At 50.5% G+C, this 20,943-nt stretch overlaps 1 long non-coding RNA gene across 1 annotated transcript; it reads left to right on the top strand.

Annotated features, from left to right (window-relative positions):
• The first annotated feature begins 16,171 nt into the window (after positions 1–16,171).
• LOC112641646 (uncharacterized) lies at positions 16,172–20,073 on the top strand. Its single transcript, XR_004804087.2, has 3 exons — positions 16,172–17,343; positions 18,770–18,864; positions 19,366–20,073. It is a non-coding gene; the product is annotated as an uncharacterized LOC112641646 (long non-coding RNA).
• Positions 20,074–20,943: the final 870 nt, after the last annotated feature.

Here is a 20,943-nt window from a genome sequence, read left to right as displayed (position 1 = left end):
CAAGAATAACTGGGCCTCAGCCCAGCCCTAATCCCTCTCTAAGGATTTTTCCTTAGAAAAATCTGTTTAATTTTCCCAGCTCAGAGACAACGAATGGAGGATTTGGGGGTAGGGTGAGGATGGGTGATGGGGGAGGCTCGTGGAGCTTGCCCTGGGAAACGATGAACAAATGGAAAACCAGTTTTTGACATGCCCTCTCCCCCAGGAAGAAGCTATGAATGCAGGCTGTCTGATTATAGGACTGGTATAGCCCTGACTGGCCATATGATCAAAAGGCTTTGACTGACTTTCTTGGCTAGTTTATTTTGTTGTTTGCATGTTCTCAGAATTAGAGACCCCAAAGACAGAAACTGTATGTGTCCGGCACAGGAAATCTTGTTGGGTGAGCGTAATTATTGTGGTGGGGTGGACAGTGACGGTGGTGGTCATGTTGGTGGAGGCTGTGGTGGGCGTGATGACGGTGGTAGTATGGTGGTGACGGGGGTGGTCATGGTCATGGGTGCTCTGAAATCATGATGGGGTGGGGTGAGGTGGGCTGAGGGGTGGGCTTAGGAACCTGGCACACTGGGCCCGCCTCAGGCCTATCTCCCTCTCTAGCAGTCATGTGGGCAAGTCAACTTCTCTGGCTCACTTTCCGCATCTGAAAAATGGGAATAATGAGACCTATTGGTGGAGTTCAGGGCTTGCTGGGGGGTGTGGACTCCCCCAGTTCTGCTCTGGGGATTCTTTGATCCTCCATCTGCCCTCGCTCCTTCCCTTCTGCCCACAGACTTCCTCCAGTAGTTTCCACTGGCTCTTCCCTCAATCGCTATCACAATTCCTTCCTTCAAAGCTGCACACATTCTAAAAAAGAAGTTTATACACACTGCCTCTGCTTCCTGGCCTCCCACTCGCTCCCTAACCCCTTCCCAGTAGCCTCTGGGTTCCTGACACTCTATGCAAACTGCTCTCAAAGTCAGCAGAGGCCTCCCCCACATCTCAGCCTCATCTTTTCAGGGAAAATTAGCCCTCTAAACCCCCAGGCTTCAAGAGAGTCTCTTCCCAGGGCCTTTAGGACCCACAGGGTTACTTCCCCACCACCTGGAACTCATTTTGCCTCCCTCTGCCCCCAAAGGTCGGTGCTGTGCTGGCATCTGCCTCTCTCTGTACACTCACTCTCCAGGGTCATTTAGCTCCCCTGATTCCAGGTCCAGTCGCACACAAGCAGCTCCCAAGTCCATTTCTCCGATCTATCGGATCACCCAGCTACAATCCCACTTCTTGCCACTGACTGACTAGCCTTTTCTACTAGGCTCTTTTCAGCACATTGAAGGAAGACCCTTCAGTGCTGAACTCATTATGCTCTTCCCAAATCTAGCTGCTGCCTCCCCAGCCTAACACCCGAGATCAAGCTTTTGACTCTTTGTCCCTTTGTATAAATTTCCACCCATCTACCAGCCCTGTCGTTTCCCTGGTCATGGCTCTTTAAAAATGAACACAGAATCTAATTTTATTTCCAAAACATGAAACCAGCTCATCATTTAACTTTGTTCTTGAGCAACCCTTTTTGGTATTAAAGCCAATAAATTATATAAATCTTGGATTTTTTTTTTTTACTCAGAAAAATAAGCTCTGTTATGACAATCCATAACATGTTAGTCTGTTTGAATAAACTGTTGTCTTATAAAAAAACCCCACCTTTTTAACACTGTTGCAAATGTCTTAGAAACTCCCCACACATCATTATGCTTGCTTTCAGAAACAGCTGACCAGGTAATATGGATTAACTTTCCTTCTGATAGCAGCTAGAAGAGATATGTATTAAAAAACAAAAATGAAGACAAAACAACAAACTGTTTGAAACATCTGAGTGCTAATAATATAAATAAGGTAGTGGGGAATCGTTGGGCTAGGATATGGAGGGGCCTGAGACTAGGGAGGTGAGCCTGGTTTTGGAAGTACCTTTCCTTTCGGAATAGGGAAAGCAATTGAGAAGTGCAAAGAATGATCAGGACTTCTGAGGGTCTCCTGGGGATAAGAGACAAGGCCTATCAAGAGGAGTGTTTGCTGAACTCTTTTGCTTTGGGCTGGGACCCCAAAGGACTGCACCTGAGGAGTTAGGATGAACCAGAAGTAGGCAGGTTCTCACAGGGGCTGTAAGCTCTGCTTTGACTCATCTCAATTCCTGAAATTGGATTAAGGTGATCCAGTGTTGCTAGTGCCTTCAGGCTATTGTAAATCCTCTCCGGAAGAAGATATCATCCTGGTGTTAGATCATTTCTACAAACGATTTTGCAACTCCAGTGTCCTGGGCATATCCATAAAAAAACAAAACCCCACAAAACCCAAAACCCTTAAAAACAGAACTAAAATAGAAAAATCAGACATATGATGAGATAGGACACATGAGCAAGTATATTTAAAAAAAAACATATAATATCCTCTCTAGATGTTGAAGTTATGAATACAGATTTAAATTCTTTAAAAAATGCTTCGCATGACCCAGGAGATAAAAGACATGATTCAGAATTTTGGTAGAGGATTGAAACTATTTTTTTTTTCTAAGTGGAAACTCTAGAATTGAAAAATTAAAATACTTGACACTAAGAATTCAAAAGATAGGTTTAGCAGCATGTTAGACAAAACTGAATGAAGAATTAGTTAATTAGAAGGTTGATGAGAAAAAAACATTTCCAGAATGAAGCATGGAAAGGTAAAAGGATGGAAAATAGAGAAGACAGCCCAAGAGACCACAGGAAATAGAAAGTTTAAAAGAATGGAGCAGAAGCAATATATAAAGGGATGATCCAAAAACTGATGAAAGACATCAATCCATATGTTAAATAAGCCCTAGGAATCTAACCAGAATAAATCTTACACCTATTAGAGTAAGACTAAAAAGCTTTCTTTTCTATTAGAGTAGAAATAAAAGCTGAAAAATCAAAGACAAGGAGAAGATCTTAAAAACAGACAAAAAACAAAACAAAACAAAACAAAAAAACAAAAACCAGCTAACAGATTAGCTTCAAGGGGCAACAATTAGATATAGAGCTGATTTCTCAATGGACACAAGGGAAGCCAGAAGACAATAGAATTCCTCAGAGGGCTGAAAGAAAGTAAGAGCCAACTTATTATTGGTACCCCTCTGGATTATTCAAGAGGGAAGATAATATACATTTTTAGACTAATAAAAACCGAGAGAGGTAATTACTAGCAGACCCACATTAATAGGATATTTTTCAGGCAGAAGGAAATAATCCTAAATGGGAAGTCAGGGATGCAGAAAGGAATGCAAATCATTGAAAATGGTAAACATGTAGATACATATAAAATAATATTGGCTATGTAGAAAAATAATATAATAATGTTTAAGGGGAGTTAAGGTCCAAGGTTCTTTCCTATATTTGGGGGAAGAGAGTAAAAAAAATCCTTTAATATTAAGATTTGTTAAGAAGGGATGCTGTAATCTTTGGGTAACTCCTAAAAAACTGTAAAAGGGTGAATAACTTATAAATTAATAGAGGAGGATAGTTGAATAAAATAATTCTAGAAGGAGGCAAAGAATGGAGAGAAAAAAGCAACACAGTAGGTAGGACATATAGAAAACACTTAGTAAGATGGTAGATTTAAACCCAAATATACAAATAATAATAATATTATTTTTTACAATTAATATTATTATATGTCAAATGACTAAATTTTCCCATTAAAAGGCAAATTTTTTCAGATTTATTTTGAATAAATTTCTCAAAATTTGAAATTTGAATTTTGGATGAGACCCAAATTTCAATTAAAAGGCAAATTTTTTCAGATTTATTTTGAATAAATTTGAAAATTTGAAAATTTGAATTTTGGATGAGACCCAAAATTCAACTATACACTGCTTATGTAGAGGTACCTGAACTATAGAAAAGAATGATAAAGGATGAGAAAAGGTAACACATATAACACTAACAAAAGCAAAAAGCTAATTGAATTACATTAAAATAATAGGTTTAACAGCATTACTACATATAAAGAGAGATACTTCACAGTGATATAAAATTTAATTTACCAGGAAGATATAATAATTTTATATTTGTATGCACCTAATAATTTGGCATCAAAACATACAAAGCAAAAATTGACAGAACCATATTATTGTACTTCAGATTCCTTCTCTGCCTTCCTGGGGTGACAGAAGCTGGGCATTTCAGCTGTTAGGGCCCTCTCTGGGAAATAGCCTATCGGGTTCACATATGGAGTCATTTTTGGACATGGAGCTAACTCACTGGACTTGGCTAACTCAATTGTCTTATATGTAAAGAATGTGTGTTGCAGATACTATCAGTGCTTTGCCTCATCTTACAGGTACTCATCGTTTTCCTACACAGCTACCTGGTAGCTTCCAATTGCGAGCACCTGAAACTCTTATACCTGAGGGCTTGTTCTTGCTGCAGAGCCTGCTCCTGCATGTGGGACATTCCAAAAGCATCAGAGTAAGTGCTCCCAGGAGCAACCCTCAAATGACTGGTGTGAGTCAGTGGATAAATACCTCCTATTCCATTGCCCTTCAAGGAAACTCAGAGATTTGTGTTTTCCACTCTTCCCAGAGACCTCCAGCAAGACTGACCTTTGGTTACCTGAAGGGATAACTGGCTTGATGTAATTTTCCTTTTTTGGCTATCTTCCCTTTCCTGCCTGATTTCTGTACTCCCTTTCTGTTAGTCCTTAAGATTATCTTCCAAATAAACTCTATTCAAATATTTTCTTAGAGTCTACTTCTAGGGAGACTCAAACCAAGATAATATCCCTTGTTTTAATAGAACATTATCAATCCCTGCGATGTTGCTTGGCTCTAAGGTGGTCTCCACTCCCTCAGCCCATTTTCTTGATCTGTCCTCATCCATGACATCATGTATATATTTCACCTGGACTGTTCTGACAGTGGTTTTCTGCCCCTATGATTTCCCTCCTATTGCTTCTCCACAGGCAGCCTCAGTAACCTTCCTATTAAGCACAGAGCTCATCATTGCATACCTTCTACTCCAATAGTTTTCCACTGTCCACAACAGAAGATTCCAGTGCTCACTTTGGCTTCAATTCACCTTTTAATCACTCTCTATTCTCCTCTGCTTTCCAAAGTCTGTGCTTGTTTCTCAGCCACCTTCACTTGCGGGCAACAGTTCCCATGTGCCGCCATTGCCTACTATGCTCACCTCTATTCCAGAGTCACAAGTCCATGAGCCATCCTTCAAGGCTCAGTTCAAATAACACCACTGTGAAGTCTTCCTGATGTCTCACATTAGTCTTTGAATTTCCCATAGTGCCTCAGACTTAGTGACTGCTGGTGGATTTTTGAGAACAGATGATGTGAAATCCTCAAGAATGAAAACTCCTGGCTCCTCCTCATTGAATTGCCTATAAGACAAATATGCTGTGTAATCTGGGGTCAGTCCCTTACCCCTTTTGGCTCTTAATTACTACAACTGCACAGTAAGTACTTTCAGCTAGAATCAGTGTTTCTCCAAGGAAGAAAGGGGTATAATTATTGTATTGTATTGTATTGTATTGTATTGTATTGTATTGTATTGTATTGTATTGTATTCTGTTCTATTCCATTCTATTCATTCTAGAATGAATGTATTCATTCTATTCTACTTCTAGTATAGTTAACATACAGTGTTATATTAATTTCAGGTGTACAATTCAGTAATTAGCACTTCCATGCAACATACAGTGTTCATCACAAGTATGCTCCTTAATTCTTATCATCTATTTCCCCCATTTCCCCAACCACCTCCCCTCTGGTAACCATCAATTGGTTCTCTATAGTTAATGGTCTGTTTCTTGGTTTTTTCCTTTTTTTCTTTGCTCACTTGTTTTGTTTCTTAAACTCCACATGTGAGTGAAGTCACATGATATTTGTCTTTTTCTGACTGACTTATTTCCTTTGGCATTACATCTCTAGCTCCATTCATGCTATTGCAAAAAAGATTTCATTCTTTTTTATGGCCAAATAATATTCCAATATATGTTCTATCTCACATATTCTTTATCCATCCATCTGTTGATGGATAGATAGAGGAGTGTAGTTCTTCATTGTACAAACTGCCTTGTGCATTGTGGGATATTTAGTATCTCTGACCCATGGCACCCAATGCCAGACCTCTTCTCATCATTGTTACGATGAAAAAGACTAACACATTTTCAAATTCTCTAGGAGTATCTCTACTAGATCCGGTGATTCCTTGGGAACTTCCAGTTTGGGTATTCTTGGAATCCTCTGGTGGGTATATAAGGACCACTGGTGGCCCATGCAGAGGCTTGAACAGTGGGTCAGTGATGGGGAAAGAGCTGGAATGAAACTGGAGACAATGCCCATGCCATGACCTGGCATCTGAGGCCAGAACTAGTGTCCGGTGTCCCAGTCTTCAAAGGGGCACGAACTCCCAGCTGGCTCTGGCTGGCTTCCCAATCTGAGGAGTTTCAGTCTGCCCTGATGACAGGAGTCCGGACAATAGGTGATGTTCCTGGTGAGGAAAGGGCCATCCAGCAGGATGCTCTAGGTAGAGACCTGCTGGGGCTGGCAGGGCAAGGGTTGGGACCTAGCCAGCATCAGGAGTGATCAGAGGAGCTGAAAGAACAAGTTAAAAAGTCAATTTTCTTATGCAGGCCATCCTAGGAGGTTGGTAGGGTGAATGTGGGACAGCTATGACTTGGAGGGCAGGCCAGGGTGTGAGACTGACCACCAGGCTTGTGGGCAGTGGTTATGGGCAGCAGGATGGTTGTGACAGCACCTTTGCTGGAGGAAGCTGCACACACACTTGGTTGTCAATCCTCATTGGTGGCGGTGGGTGGGCGCAGAGAAAGACTGCTGTGTTCAGGAGACATGATCACTGACCAGGGGTGAACAACTGTAGGGCAGCCATCCCTCAGAGGTATTCTGTGGCTGGGGCTCTGGGGAAACCAGAGTGTTGCCCAATGTTGAGAGCTCAGGGTGAGTTTTGAGGAATTGTTCCATTCACGAATTCACCGAGTCATCCATTCCACAAGTATCTTTGGGGCTGGAATGAAACCACCCCGATCTTGTACATGTCCTGGGACCATAAGGCATCTGGTGTGAGGGGTCAGAGCTTTGGTGACTGATAAAGGAGGAACTTGGAAGGAGAAGAATTTGTTAATATTTATCCAATGGGGTCCAGGAGAGGCTGCTCTGAATGGAGACAACTGGCTTCAAGCAGGTAGGGGGCAGGAAGGAGGAGGGCTGGAAAGGACTGTGCTGGGTACACTGCCACCTGAGCTCAGGACACAACCACGCTGTGAGTTAGAGGCTCTGATTTCTCCCTGTTTTGCAGACCAACAGAGGCTCCTTCTTGCGTTCAGAAGGGCATTTCTCCAGGTTCACCCAGCCTGAGCCACCCCGAGAATCTCTAAGGGCCCTTGCTGTGGTGTCTGTGATCTTGGGGTCCCAGGTGGGAGCTGCCAGAGTGGGAGACAGCCTCTGTGTCCCCTCCAGTCCTTCTGACAGCAACAGCTTTCCTCAATGGTAACCCCATCCATTGGTTTGCCATAAGCCTGGTTATATGGCTGGCCTCCTAGAATCTGCTCACCCATAGGCAAAGTGATGAAACCAAACTTCTTAACTTTCCACATCGAAGACCAAGGTTTGGTGACTCTGCCATGTACCTAAGAATGTTAGCTAACATGTTCTAACATGAGTACTTGTTATGTGCCTGGCACTGCTCTCAGCCATTCAGGTATATTAACTCATCGAGTCCTCACAGTAGCCTGGGAGGTAGGTGTCACCGCTAGCCTCATTTTACAGATGAGGAAACAGAGGTATGGAGAGGCCTATAGTCACACAGCTGTGAATGGGCAAATCGGGGTTCAAATCCGGGCATGCCGGCTCCAGAGGCTCCAGAAGTGTGGTCGGGGCCAGGCTGGAGCAGACTGCCTCCTCTGAGTTGAGGACACGTGGATTTGGGTCCCCCAAGCCTGCGGTGAATTTCCGCGAGTTAGCTGTGTGACCTGAAACACGTCACTTGCTCTTCTGAATATCCGTTTTCTCCCTGGTTGAATGAAAGGATTGAACTGCATGATCCCAACTTGGTTCCAGCTCTGACATTTCAAGAGGCTTCATCAGGCTAAAATAAGCAGTGAGAGGCACGTTGTGGTTGCGAAAGGGAGCCGGGGACGTGTGTGCGTGGAAGCCAGGAGGCTCTCCCTGGTGAGGAAGCATAGAGGGCTAATTGCAAGCGCATGAGCTCAGCTGGGGGCCACTTTCTCCCCTCTGGATCCACAGCTGGCTGTGAGTCACTGATGGGTCAGGGCTGCTGGAGATGGGACAGGCCCAGAGCTCGGACAGAAGACAAGTCCAACCCGGTCCGAGCTTAGGGGCTGCAGGGCACTGTGTGCTCTTCCCAGTCACCGTCTAGATACTACTGCACTTGGGCTAGAACATGCCCTATCTCTGGCTCCCTGAGCAGAACTCCCTTTCTATCCCAGCTCTGCCAGCCTTGGTCCCTACACTGCTCACCGCACACCCAGTAGATCCCTCTTGTGAGCCAGGGGTGGGAGAGGCAGGTAAGACTACAATTCCTGCTTTCAGGAAGCTCATAGAGCCAGCGGGAGGTGGGGGGTAGGGCTCCCAGGCATAAGCCTCAGGCTCCTGAACATGCCAGGGGGGAGCTCTGAGCCAGGGCACCTGCCCTACCCACCCCAGCCTCTGCAGGCCAGGTCATGGCAGAGGGAGGCCAGGTGCCAAATTCCTCCTTCCCAATCCCATCCCCAGCCCTGAGGAGGAGGCTGCCACAGGAGCCTTGTCCTCAGGACAGATTCACACCAAGGGGTCAGCCCCTAGGAGATTAGCCCAAAGGGGGTGACCGCTTTGGGAAGAGTGAGAGGGGAATCAGGACCAAGCCGCCCCAAGACACCTCTGTCCTTACCCTGCTACAAATGTTCCCTAGCGTGACACATCTGGCATAGTGCTGGCTGGATTAGCAAGTGTGATTTCCTGTGAGCTCGTGTGCTGCGTGCATCTCAGGGCCTGTGGCTGTCTGTCCACCTGGGCTCTGGCATAACCAGACTCAGATGTAATTCTGAGACACAGGTCGGCTGTCTGCAGCCTCCTTTTTTTTTTTTTTTTTTTAAATTTATTCATTAGAGAGAGAGAGAGAGAGCATGAGTGGGGGGAGGGGGCAGAGGAAGAGGGAGAAGCAGACTCCCCACTGAGCAGGGAGCCCCATGCTGATGCTGCGGGGCTCAGGGCTCAATCCCCAGACTCAGGACTCAGGACTCAGGGATTATGACCTGAGCTGAAGGCAGATGCTTAACCATCTGAACCACCCAGGTGCCCCTGTCTACAGCCTCCTGCTCCGTGTGTGATTACTTAGTAGTAGTCATCCTCATTCATTCATTCATTCATTCATTCATTCATTCATTCATTCAAGTAATAGCACCTCTGACAACTGTTTCTCTTTGTTCTGCATAAATTCATCCTGAGAAACTCAGTCTCTTGGGGGCAGCCTGATTCATATTATGACCACCTGACTTCTAAAACCTTACTATTGATGATTTGAAATCTGACCCCCTAAGCTGACCACCTGCTGGTGCTTCTGCTCCTTCTGCTCCTGGAGAACCTGTTTAATCCTACACATGGCCACCCTCAGAGGGTTCAGGCCACCTTCATTCCCCTTCCCTCCCTCCTTCTCTCTCTCTCTTCCCTCTGTAGACATCTATTGAGCTTCTATGATGTGCCAGGCACCAGGAAAAGAATAGGAAGCAACAGCACATATGGCCCTCGACCTCGTAGTATTCACAGTCTATTAGGGAGACACCATGAACAGAACAGTCACACAGGGAAAGTGGCCTCTGGTAGGTGCTACCCTGAGACCAGGACTGGGTGGGAGGCAGAGCATATAAAAGTGGGACACAGGGACACCTGGGTGGTTCAGGGCGTGGTCCTGGAGTCCTGGGATTGAGTCCCACATTCGGGCTCCCTGTATAGAGCCTGCTTCTCCCTCTGCCTGTGTCTCTGCCTCTCTCTCTCTCTCTGTGTCTCTCATGAATAAATAAATAAAATATTTTTAAAAATAAAAATAAAAGTGGGACACAATCGACAGAGAGGTCAGAAAAGGCATCCCTGCAGGAATTAAAAACTTCAGCCACTATGAGGAAGATGCAGGGCTTAAATAGCCGAGGAGCAAGGGAATCACCAGTTGGGGGGTATGACACAGACAAGGGCTGTGGCTAGAGCAGGGGGTGGTGGTGGTGGGGCTCCCAGATGCCAGAGTCTTTGTTCTTGGGACTAAACATCCTTGTGGTAGTTCCTCATATGATGGGCTTTCTAGATCCCTCCCCAACCTGTCACTCTGTCATTGTCCCCTTAAGGGGGAGATCCGCAGGTCTGGAGCCACCGCTCCTGGAGGGCCTGGCCAGCTCAGAGCCTGGGGGCTGCTCCTCTCTCCTCCAGCTGGCTGCTATTTTCCCATTAGCACAGCGCCCCGGTCTGCGTATTTTTTTGCTCCCTAGGGGACAAGACCCCTCCCAGGAATGCTCCTCCAGCTCTTACATGTGGCCTTGCCCAGCCTGTGTCTGAGCTGTTCGGGATTTGACCTTGCGTTCAAGTCCTTGGGTTGGTCCATGCATGCTCATCTCTCTGATGTGGCCTGTTTGTTCCAGGCCAGCAGGGTCTGCTCTGAGTCCAGATTGTGCTGCTGGCTGTGATGTGTACCTCATTACTTCCCCTTTCACCCCCCTCTTCACCTTTTCAGACTTAACTGAGGCTTGGACTCCTCCAGGAAACCCTCCTCGATCCCCCTCTGTGTTCTCACAGACTGTAGGCCCTAAGAGGGCAGGACCCCTGTGGGATTTATTATAGTGTTTTCAGAGGCTAAAACTCAATATATCTTTATTAGATGAACAAAACAATAACCTCTATGGGCTTCATATTTCTGAATCTGTAAAATGAAAATAAAACTATTTGACACACAGGGTTCTGAAGCGGGCTGTGGGAGATCATGCGTGTGAATGTCCTATCATTGGGCTGGACATCCAGCAGATGTCCCGAAACACATCACTTCCCTGCCCTTTAATGTTTATGGATACATGTTCTTTTCCATTTAAAAATATTGTACATTTTTGGACTCCTTTTGGTTCCAAAGCATGCCTGGCTTCCTGGAGCTCAGGTCTCCATTCCAATGTCACCTCCTCCCAAAGACAGTCTTTGACTACGCCACCTGGAATGGTCCCCCTAACCCCACCCCCACCACTCTCCACTCCAGTAGTCTTATCATGACCTGAACTTCTGTTTTTCCTGCCTTGTTGATCAGCTGTCACCCCTCCCTAGAATGTGAGTACCACGAGGGCACAGAGCAGCTCCAGTGCCCAGAGCCAGGCCTGACACAGAACAGAGATCCAGGAGTTTCCGAGGCCAAGGCAGTGAAGTCTCTAGGGGACAAATGCCAGCTTGTGTGTGTGTGTGTGTGTGTGTGTGTGTGTGTGTGTGTGTGTTTGGGATAGAGGATGGTAAGAGCTCTCTGGGGCTGTGCAGGTGCAGGCTGCCTCGATGTGTGAGGTGACCCTGGGTGGCTGGGCTGAACACAAGCTTTCCTCAGCACACCTGAGCACAGTCCATCTGTCGGCAAGGAGGGACTGGGGTACTTTGGCTGTTCCCCACTTTGGAGGGACCTGCCCCGCTGCCCTGTGCTGGGACCCCAGGCCCAGACCTGCCTTTTATTGGTGCCATTTTACTTCCCTCTGTGGCACCTGCTCCTTTCCTCACTATTGCCTTCCTGTCACCAGTGCCCAATGGGCCCCCTCCCACCTGCATTCCCTGTGGCACCAAATCCTCATACTTGCAGCTTTAGTGGTGTTGTGGGGCTCCCCATGTCTCCTGCAGTGGGGTACACAACCCCAGCTGGGCTTCCTGGTGCTCGGGCGCCCACACCTCGGCCACTGTGGAGCCCTTACCAGCTTCCCACACCTGCCACTCCGGTCCTTGTCCTAGGCATAGTGACAGGGACTCCAGAAGAGAGCTGCAGAGGCTCCTGCCATAAGTGCTACCCCTCCCACTGGCAAAGGGCCCTCTCTGGCCTCCACTCATCCTGCTCCACCTCCAGCTGAGGGGCCTAGCACCAGAGAAGCTGACCTGACTTCTGGCTGGGGCAGGGGTGGGTAGGGAGGGCAGTGAGCGTTTGCATGGACCTAGCTTTGGACCCATGCCCCTGCCCAGCCTCAGTGGAGTTACCCAGTGTTGAAAGGATGCCCCCTATCTGTTCAAGCCCCCCCACCCTGTTACCGCTGGGCCCTGCTCCCTACATCCGAGGCCCATAATCACTACTTCATCCTCAGAGCTGTCAGAACTCCCAGATCTTGAGCTCCTGACCCTGGCAGGGCCCCAGAATGTTTGCAAGGGAAGGATTTCAGGCTCCAGAGGTTTATGAAGTGTGCTCTCTGGGGTACCCTGGAGCTGCTCTCTGTGCATGTGTGTGTGTGTGTGTGTGTGTGTGTGTGTGTGTGTTTGATGGACTGGGCTTCTGGAGCCCACTTCTATTTTGACCATAAACCCCAAACGTTTTCTGTGTTACCAGTGGAGATGCCACATAAGTTACTATTTAAACAGAAGGATCCATTATTTTTTTAAAAAGCTTTGCAAACCTGAAAACTGAATAAAACACCTTTTACATATGGGGAAACTGAGGCCCAGAGGAGCAAATGGCTTCTTAAGGTCACAGTGGGATCAGTGGCAGAGCTGGTACCATCCCAGACCGCTGCTCACAGGCTGACATTCTTGCCAAGACCAGGCCGAAATGTTCCTCTTAGGAGGTGGCAGTTGGGGGCAGAGTACCAGGAAGGCCCCATCCAGAGAAGTGGGTTTAGGTCACAGCCTCCCCACCCTGCAGGCCCCCTGTGAAGTGCCTGGGAGAATAGTTGCTTGGAAAGGTGGCTCAGCTCTCAACTGGAGGCTTGAGGTTTTGAAGTGGGAAGGGGCAGGCTGAGGAAGTGTGGAGAAGGAGCAGGGGACAGGGATTCATCCTCTGGGTCCCTCATATTTGCTCCCCTAATCAGAGCACCGATGCCCTCCTGCCAGTTTGAGACTCCTGCATCCTCCCACGGTCACTCTGACAGGTCTCCGCAGGAGGAGGAATGCTGCTCCACAGATACCTGCTACCGTAGCTCGTGACCCACTGGAAGCAGCCTCTGACCCCTAGCACCGGGTTTCCAAGCAGAGGGAGCTTGTGCCAGCACAGAGGGGGCTGGGCGGCCTTGAAGGGATAGCTTCTGGGGTGGGAAAGCTGTGAAGAAGAGGGTGGGGATTTCGGTCTCAGGGGTCCTGTGGACACCCTCCTACTGACAACAGCAGAAATGTCACAGTAGGGGGCTCCATGGCACTCATTGTGTCTCCCCTCAATGTCCAGATGGGCACCTGGGAAAATGCTATTGGATGAATGTGTTCCCCCCAGTCACCAACCTCTCCCTCTCCCCACACCTCTGCCCTTTAGAGGCTACAAGGGCTGAGTTATTCTTAGTAGGTTTCATTCATCAAAGCATGACAAACGGTGTCCTGGGAGGAATGCCTGGGTGCTGCCAGAGCCAGAGGGCTGGGATGGGGTGCAAAGGCCCATCTCAGGGGAGAATCCAGTGACTTCAAGAAGCTCCAGCCTGAGGGGGAGACACAGCCCTGCCCTTGGGGAGCCCCAGTCTGAGGGGAGTCACAGCCCTGGCCCAGGGAGCCCCAGTCTGAGGGGAGACACAGCCCTGCCCTCTGGGAGCCCCAGTCTGAGGGGAGACACAGCCTTGCCCTTGGGGAGCCCCAGTCTGAGGGGAGTCACAGCCCTGGCCCAGGGAGCCCCAGTCTGAGGGGGAGACACAGCCCTGCCCTCTGGGATCCCCAGTCTGAGGGGAGACACAGCCCTGCCCAGGGAGCCCCAGTCTGAGGGGAGACACAGTCCTGCCCTCAGGGAGCCCCGGTCTGAGGGGGGGAGACACAGTCCTGCCCTCAGGGAGCCCCGGTCTGAGGGGGGAGACACAGCCCTGCCCTCAGGGAGCCCTAGTCTGAGGGGAGACACATCCCTACCCTCAGGGGACCCCAGTCTGAGGGGAGAGACACAGCCCTGCCCTCAGGGAGCTTCCTGTGATGGATGATACTAGCACCCCCCCTCCCCGCCCCAGGCCCCTAGCCCTCAGTGAGATCTTAGACTGAAGGGAGAGATCCAATATCCTGCCCTCAAGGAACCTTTAGTTGTGTGGCACAGAAACAGCTGTCCTCCCTGCTGGAGAAGGACACCCAAGGCACAGACTGAAACTCAAGATGAAAAAAAGGGGTACCACAGGGGTTTCCAGAAGCATGTGCAGCCCCCACTGCCACCACATGTGGGAAGCCTCAAGAGGGGCTCCCAGGGTCCCTCACCTGGGCCGGCTGACCGAAACACATGCAAAGACTACAAGGGGGTGGTGAAGGCGCAGACTGAGATCCGGGCCGTGAGGAAGGGCCAAGTGGACTCACTGAGGGGTCCAAACCCAAATGCCTTTGGGGACTAGTCTAACCACACTGGCCTTTGCCAGCGGGGAGGGCGCTCAGCTCACACTGTCTGTAAGCTCTCAATGTATTCAATATAAAAAGCACATGCTCACTGCAGGCCAAACAAAACCTCACTAAAGATTAAAGTTGGCCCAAGGCCATGAGTCTGTAACCCCCTGGACATCAGGAAAGAATTCCTGATAGAGGAAATGTTTGAGCCTGGTTTGAATAAAGAAGCTGACAGCCAGGTTCCTCCTCCTTAGTCCTGGCCACCAGGCCCTGCTTCTGTGTCTTTAGGGCCTTCTCCCCACTCTTCCTTTAGGCACTTCTCACCAGCTCCCTTCTGACCAGAGGCCACAGCTGGTCACCTCCCCCTGCGGCTCCAGGGGGTTTCACCTTTCTTTGTGGAAGGCTAATTTCCCTGTCAGGAGAAGGAGCCCTGGGGTGGTCATAAGCCATCCTGAGATAAGCTGATCTGGGACTTCTGGCTGGGTGGCCTTCCCAGGAAGACACTTCACTTTTCCGGGCCTCACGGGGATACTTTTGCCCTGGTGCCCTGCTCTGGACGACGACTTTCCAACAGGCCTCAGTGTCCCTGTCAACGAAATGGGTCCTGCCTCCTCCCCAGTCTCTGAGTTACGGGAGGGGCGGGGCCGCCGTCCGCACCTTGGGGCTCCCGGGTCTCCAAGTCCTGCGCCCCTCCTCTCCGCGGGGTCTCGGGGCTCTCTCCTGGGGCAGTCCTGGAGGGCGACAGGTGGTGCAGGCCGGCAGAGCCAACCCCCGGCGCGCGCTCCTGGGGACGGGGACGGGGACGGGGACGGGGACGGGGACGGGCTCCGGGACCGGGCCGGGTCGGGGCGGCCTAATTAGGACGCGTTGGCCCAGCGCAGCAGAGCGCATCAGCAGTGCCCCTGCAATCCTGTAATTTCTCCGCGCGCTCCGGGTGTGTGGCAGGAGGTGAGGCGATGCGGGCTCGCCTCTGCGTCAGACTCTCCGAGGCGCGGGTGGGGACGCAGGGGGCGGCACAGGCCATGGCCAGAGGCCTCCTGCCGCGGGAGGCGCCCTCGCCTCGCCCCGGCTTGGCGGAGTCCCGCGTCGGGGGCCACCGGGCCCGCGCCCCTCTCGGGCGGGCACGGGAGGGTGTGGCCTGGGGGCGTGGCCAGGAGGGGCGTGGCCCGAGCCGCCTCTGGCTTCCAGAGGGCGCTCCTCGTCCCGCAGATCCTCCCCGGGCACTGAGTGGGGTCCCCGCCTAGGCACGCGGCCTGCTCCCGGCGCGCAGGTGGACTGAAAGGGATGCACGTGCACTGCGCGCCGCAGAGACTCCCCAAATCCCGTCAGAAATGGGCATCAGGTCTAAGACGGCGATAGGAAAAAAGAAAAAAGAGCGAGACATCAGAAGGGAGTGGGGACGCATGTTCCACCCGAGCCCTGCAGTCCATTCTCGGGGAGCAGGGAGGAACTAGTGGGGGCTGCGGCTGGGAGGGGAGTTTATTTATTAGCCAGATTAGCCAGCATTAATGGGGGAGCAGTGGTGGCCGGCGGCGGCAGGGACATAGCTGGCATAGCTGGCATAGCGGCGGGGCCTCCCGCGGAGCGGGGCTCCGGCGGCTTCAAAGGGGCTTAAAGGGGCCCGTGGTGGCACTGCCACGGCCCCGCGGGGGAGGGCGTGGGCGCCGGCGGTGGGGGAGAAGGCGGCCATTGTGCACCGAGGGATTAGGGATCTGGCCTGGAAGGAATTTTAAACTGCTGCGAGCCAGCGCCCCAGGACTCGCCGCGCGCCGCACCACTGCTCTCCCGAGCTGGAGCACGCTGTGATGTTTACCTGCAATTTGGTGTCTGGGAGTCCTCCGCCCTCCTTCCTCCCTTAGATTGGACGCATCTAGGGTCGTCAGATTTGACAAATAAAAATACAGGGTCTCCGGTGAAATTTGAATTCCAAATGAATGACGAATACTTCTTTATTTTTAGTATAAGTATATCCCATAAGCTGTATGGGATATACTTATCCTAAAACATTATTCGTCCTTTATCTGAAATGCAAATTTAACTGAACGGCCTGTATTTTTTTTTTTTTTTTTTCCTAGCAGAACTCCAGTCACTGAGATGTCTAATCCATGTCTGCAACAGACGGGGGCTCCAGAAAGATTCTATGTGCCTGTGCGTCTACCCTCAGACTAAGTTTCTCGCAGCCCCGTAACTCTTTAACCCTTCGGAATGGAGCTTTAGTGGTAGAACACGTCTCCACCAAAGTGGGAGCTTCCTGAGGACGGGGGCGGAATTTCAGATTGGAGCTAGGAGGTCAAGGCCGGAGTCTCCTTCATCCCAGGGGGCGAGGCCGGGTCCGGTGCTGAGCCTATCTCCTCCCTCAGGCGGTGAGGCCCCTCCCCCACTAGTATAGCTCCCTGCCCACAGGGGGCGCTAAGGGCCCAGAGGACTGACCTACAGATGGGTCCTGGTTTCTGGCGCTCTGGGCTGGCAGGTCCTCTGGGGTTGATGCACCTGAGGATTTGGGGGGTGGGGTCCCCAGCCTGTGTGGCTCCTGACTTGGCCCTTGCTCTGGCAGTCGAGGCCAGGCCTGCCGGCGCCAGAAGCTGTGGCCAACAGTGTGGGAGAAGCTCTGAGTCAGGGATCGTGCCAGGAAGGAACCGTGTGGCCCTAGGTGCCGAAGGGCCCTGTCCACGCCCCTCTCTCCCCATAACCACAGCAGCCAAGCCCCCTGCCTCATTAGCCTCACTAAAGGCCACTGCCCAGCCTTTGCTTGCTCTGTTCTGTCTGAAGCACCTGCTCTTCCAGTCCTCAAGGACACCTGAGGTCTCACCACTTCTGAATGCTCTGACCTTCAACAGAGTAGGTATGGCCAGGTAAGCTGCTTGGGCCCTGAGGGTCTCATGGTGAAAAGAGCCCTCCATCTACTCCCTCCTTCCTCACCAGCCTGGGGCCACGGGGGCCAAAGAGGCGCCAAAGGCAAGGGTGGGAAATGGTTGAAGAGTATAGGTGGAAGGAGGAATAAAGAAGCCTCTGCCACCATCTCCTCCCCCTCTGCCCCATGTAGCCCCTTCCCAAATCCCTTCATCCCCTGGGGCCTCTGAACTCTTTTCCCTTAAAGCTGAGGGAAGCTGGGAAGAAGTCCTTTCCCACGGTCACAGCCTCAACAACCCCCCACCCCCTGCTCCCTTGGCCACAACCACCTCAGCCTCTGCAGAGTGCTGGCCTGGCCCACCGCATCCCTGCAGGGCCCCCTCCTTGTGCTGGGGCGCCTGCTTCCGCGAGTGGCATCATCACCCCATTCCTCAGGCTGCCCAGTCATCAGGTCGGCAATTAGCTACTTCCTCTCAGCAGCATGAGGCCACCGAACGTCACAGCCCCTCCCCCCGGCGAGCCGCAGGCGGGGGTGCTGGGGGTGCCCCCACACTTTGTAGTATGTGCCAAGTCCTGGCATAAGCCCCCCCCCAAAACCACAGAGCGCTGGGGTAATGAGTCTCCCATCCAGGGAGCAGAGTGCTCCCTGTGTTTTTGGGGGCGGGAGAAGCTGCACTGTTGCCTCCTCCTCCTCCGTGTCACCCCATCCCATTGGATGAGGACGCTCCCGCCGCCTGGGTGGGGCGATACTAGCTCAAGGGCACCAGTGGCCAGAGTAGGCGGGGCTTCAGACTCAGGTGTCTCGTCTCCAGATATAGGCAGTTTTTACCAGTCTCTTACTTGGAGGCCAGGAGTTTGCGGATCAGACCTAGGGTGGTGGCAGTTCTATGGTAAGGGGAGAGAACTGAGGAGTCATTCTACAGTCACCCTAACACGCAGGGGGGCAGACTCTTCATGAACACCCCCAGGGGCTTACACACCTCTGCCCAGGCACACACACAGATGCAACCTGTGCAATGTATAGCTCACCACAACTATGCCCTCATGTGTCTCCGATGGGCAAACCCACCTGGAGGTACATCTGCATGCCCAGACACCCCATCCTTTGTGTGGGGTGCACACAAACCCACCAACATTCTTAGAGAGGCAATAAACTCACACCAAAACCAAAAGCAGGACACCACAGAGAAGTCCAGGAGGGTGGGATGAGAGGAGAGACCACCCTCTAATTTGTCCTGCCCACCCCCATGGGCCACGGAGGTTTTCCTGGGGAGGGTTGGGAGCAAGACTGCTCTTGGAATGGGTATATGTGGTGGGCAGGTGGGCTGCAGTGAGAGTAGCTGTGGTCTGAGTGTGGAGGTGTGGGTAGGGTGGGGATTTCCAGAGAGAATAAGAAATTCTAACAAACATAAACACATGTAATTTTAGGTGGATCATTTAACTCCTGAGGACCTCCGCAATAACATCTGTAAAATGGGAATGATGAGAACACCATTTAAACTTGGCTGTGAAGTTTAAATGAGGTAAGTGGCTCAGGGCAGGCCCTTAAACCAACAATACTAGGGAGGAGACCCTCCCAATGTCCTGTCTCTGGGTGGTGGGTTTGCCTGAAAGAGCTGCCCTTGGACATAAGCAGTGCTCATTCTGGGCCTTACCTGAACATGTACTCACCTCTGTCTTCCTTCCTTTCCTTGATCTGGCCCCAGGCCAGCCATGGTGGGTGATTGGGTGCCACTCCAGATTGGCCTGGGGGTGTGCCTGGGAGGGGCTGGCTACCTGCCCCACCCCTACCTGTCTGGCACAGCAGGAGCTGAGTGCTGGCTTCCAGCCCCAGAGGGTATGAGTCAGCCAGAGCCTCCCCATCCAGGCAAACGCAGCTCAGGGGATAGGAGCTTGGGTGGAGGGGCCTTCTAGGAACATTCCTGGAAAAGGACCTGGGAACAGGCGTTGCTGCCCCAAGCCACCTCCTCAGCTTACCAGCCTGTGTCCAGCTCAGCAAATACCCTTGTCTTTGCTTCCCACAGCTCACCCTCAGGATTCAGGAGGCAAGGCCCCGCTTGCCTACTCGGGCTAGCCCTAAGCACTTCTTCAGCCACGGCAGGGAGCCAGGCCTGCCACCGTGCCGCCTTACTGCCCTCTTCAGCAAATCTGGCAAGATCTCTAGAACCGTGAACGCAGGGGACGCATGCACACATGCTCATATACAGGTGCCCGTGGCCATAGAAGCACAACCAGAGCCACCAACGTAGACATGTCCTGGCAAGCACATGCACACACACATGGTGCTCCCTCACACTATACACACCCACACAGACACTCATGTATACTCACATATAAACCTGCTGAGTCATACTTGTTGTTGTTGGTTGAATGTGTCCCTCAAAAGATATGTTGAAGTCTAACCCCCACTATCTGGGAACTTGACCTTAGTCCCAAATAAGGTCTTCATAGATATAATCAGGTTAAGATCAGTTAGGGTGGACCCTAAATCCAATGACTAGTGTCCTTCTAGGAGGCTGTTTCTTCTCCTTCTAGGGAGAGAAAAATTTGTAGACACAGACACAGAGACACACAGGGAAGAAAGTCATGTGGTGATGGAGGCAGAAATTGTAGAGATGCAGCTACAAGCCAAGGAACCCCAAGGATTGCCTGCCACCACCAGAAGCTAGGAAAGAGGCATGATGACTCTCCCTCAGAACATCCAGAATAAACAAACCCCGCCAACTCCTTGATTTCGGACTATGGCCTCTTTAACTATGAGAGACTAAATTCCTGTTGTAAGCCACCAAGTTCATCATAGTTTGTTATGGCAGCCCAAGGAAATGAATATAATCATACTCTCTCTCTCTCTCTCTCTCTCTCACTTTCTCTCACATACACACACACCAACACACATACCAACACACACACACACAAAGTGGCTGGCTCTGGGCTCAGTGATGAGGTTGATGGAGTTTCATCTTGGGTGTACCTCTGTGTCTGTCTTCCTTTCCCTGTGAGTGTCTGGTGGACCCAAAAAAGCTCATGGCCCAGGATAGGAGCTCAATAAGTTTTCATTTTTTAATTAAAAAAAATTGAAGTATAGTTGAGATACAATGTTGTATTGGTTTCCATGTATCCAGTGTAGTGACTCAATGGTCCAGTACATTACCCAATGCTCACCAAGATAAGTAGATGATAAGTAAGATGGTAGTCACCGTCTGTCACCCTGCAATGTTATTGCAGTATCATCGGCTATTGGCTATATTCCCTCTGCTGTACTTTTCATCCTCGTGACTTATTTAGTTTATAGCTGAGAGTTTGTACCTCTTAATCCCTTTCACCTTTTCTGCCCATTCCCCAACCCCAGTTTGTTCTCTGTATTTATGAATCTGTTTATGTTTGTTTGTTCCTTTGTTTTGTTTTTTTAGATTCCACATATAAGTGAAATCGTATGGTATTTGTCTTTCTCTGTCTGACTTATTTCACTTAGCATAATACCCTCCGCATCTATCCAAGGAGCTCAGAGCAATATTTAATCTCTCTGTTCCTCCCTGGAGTTCTTAATGACGCATCCACCCCCAATATGCTCTCCAGAAGGGGTTGCCATGTTTATGTGATCA

Source organism: Canis lupus, chromosome 12, assembly GCF_003254725.2.
Source record: "Canis lupus dingo isolate Sandy chromosome 12, ASM325472v2, whole genome shotgun sequence".
Classification (NCBI taxonomy): Eukaryota; Metazoa; Chordata; class Mammalia; order Carnivora; family Canidae; genus Canis; species Canis lupus.
The sequence above is the reverse complement of the archived record's forward strand: the minus strand, read 5'-3'. Positions and strand labels throughout refer to the sequence as shown.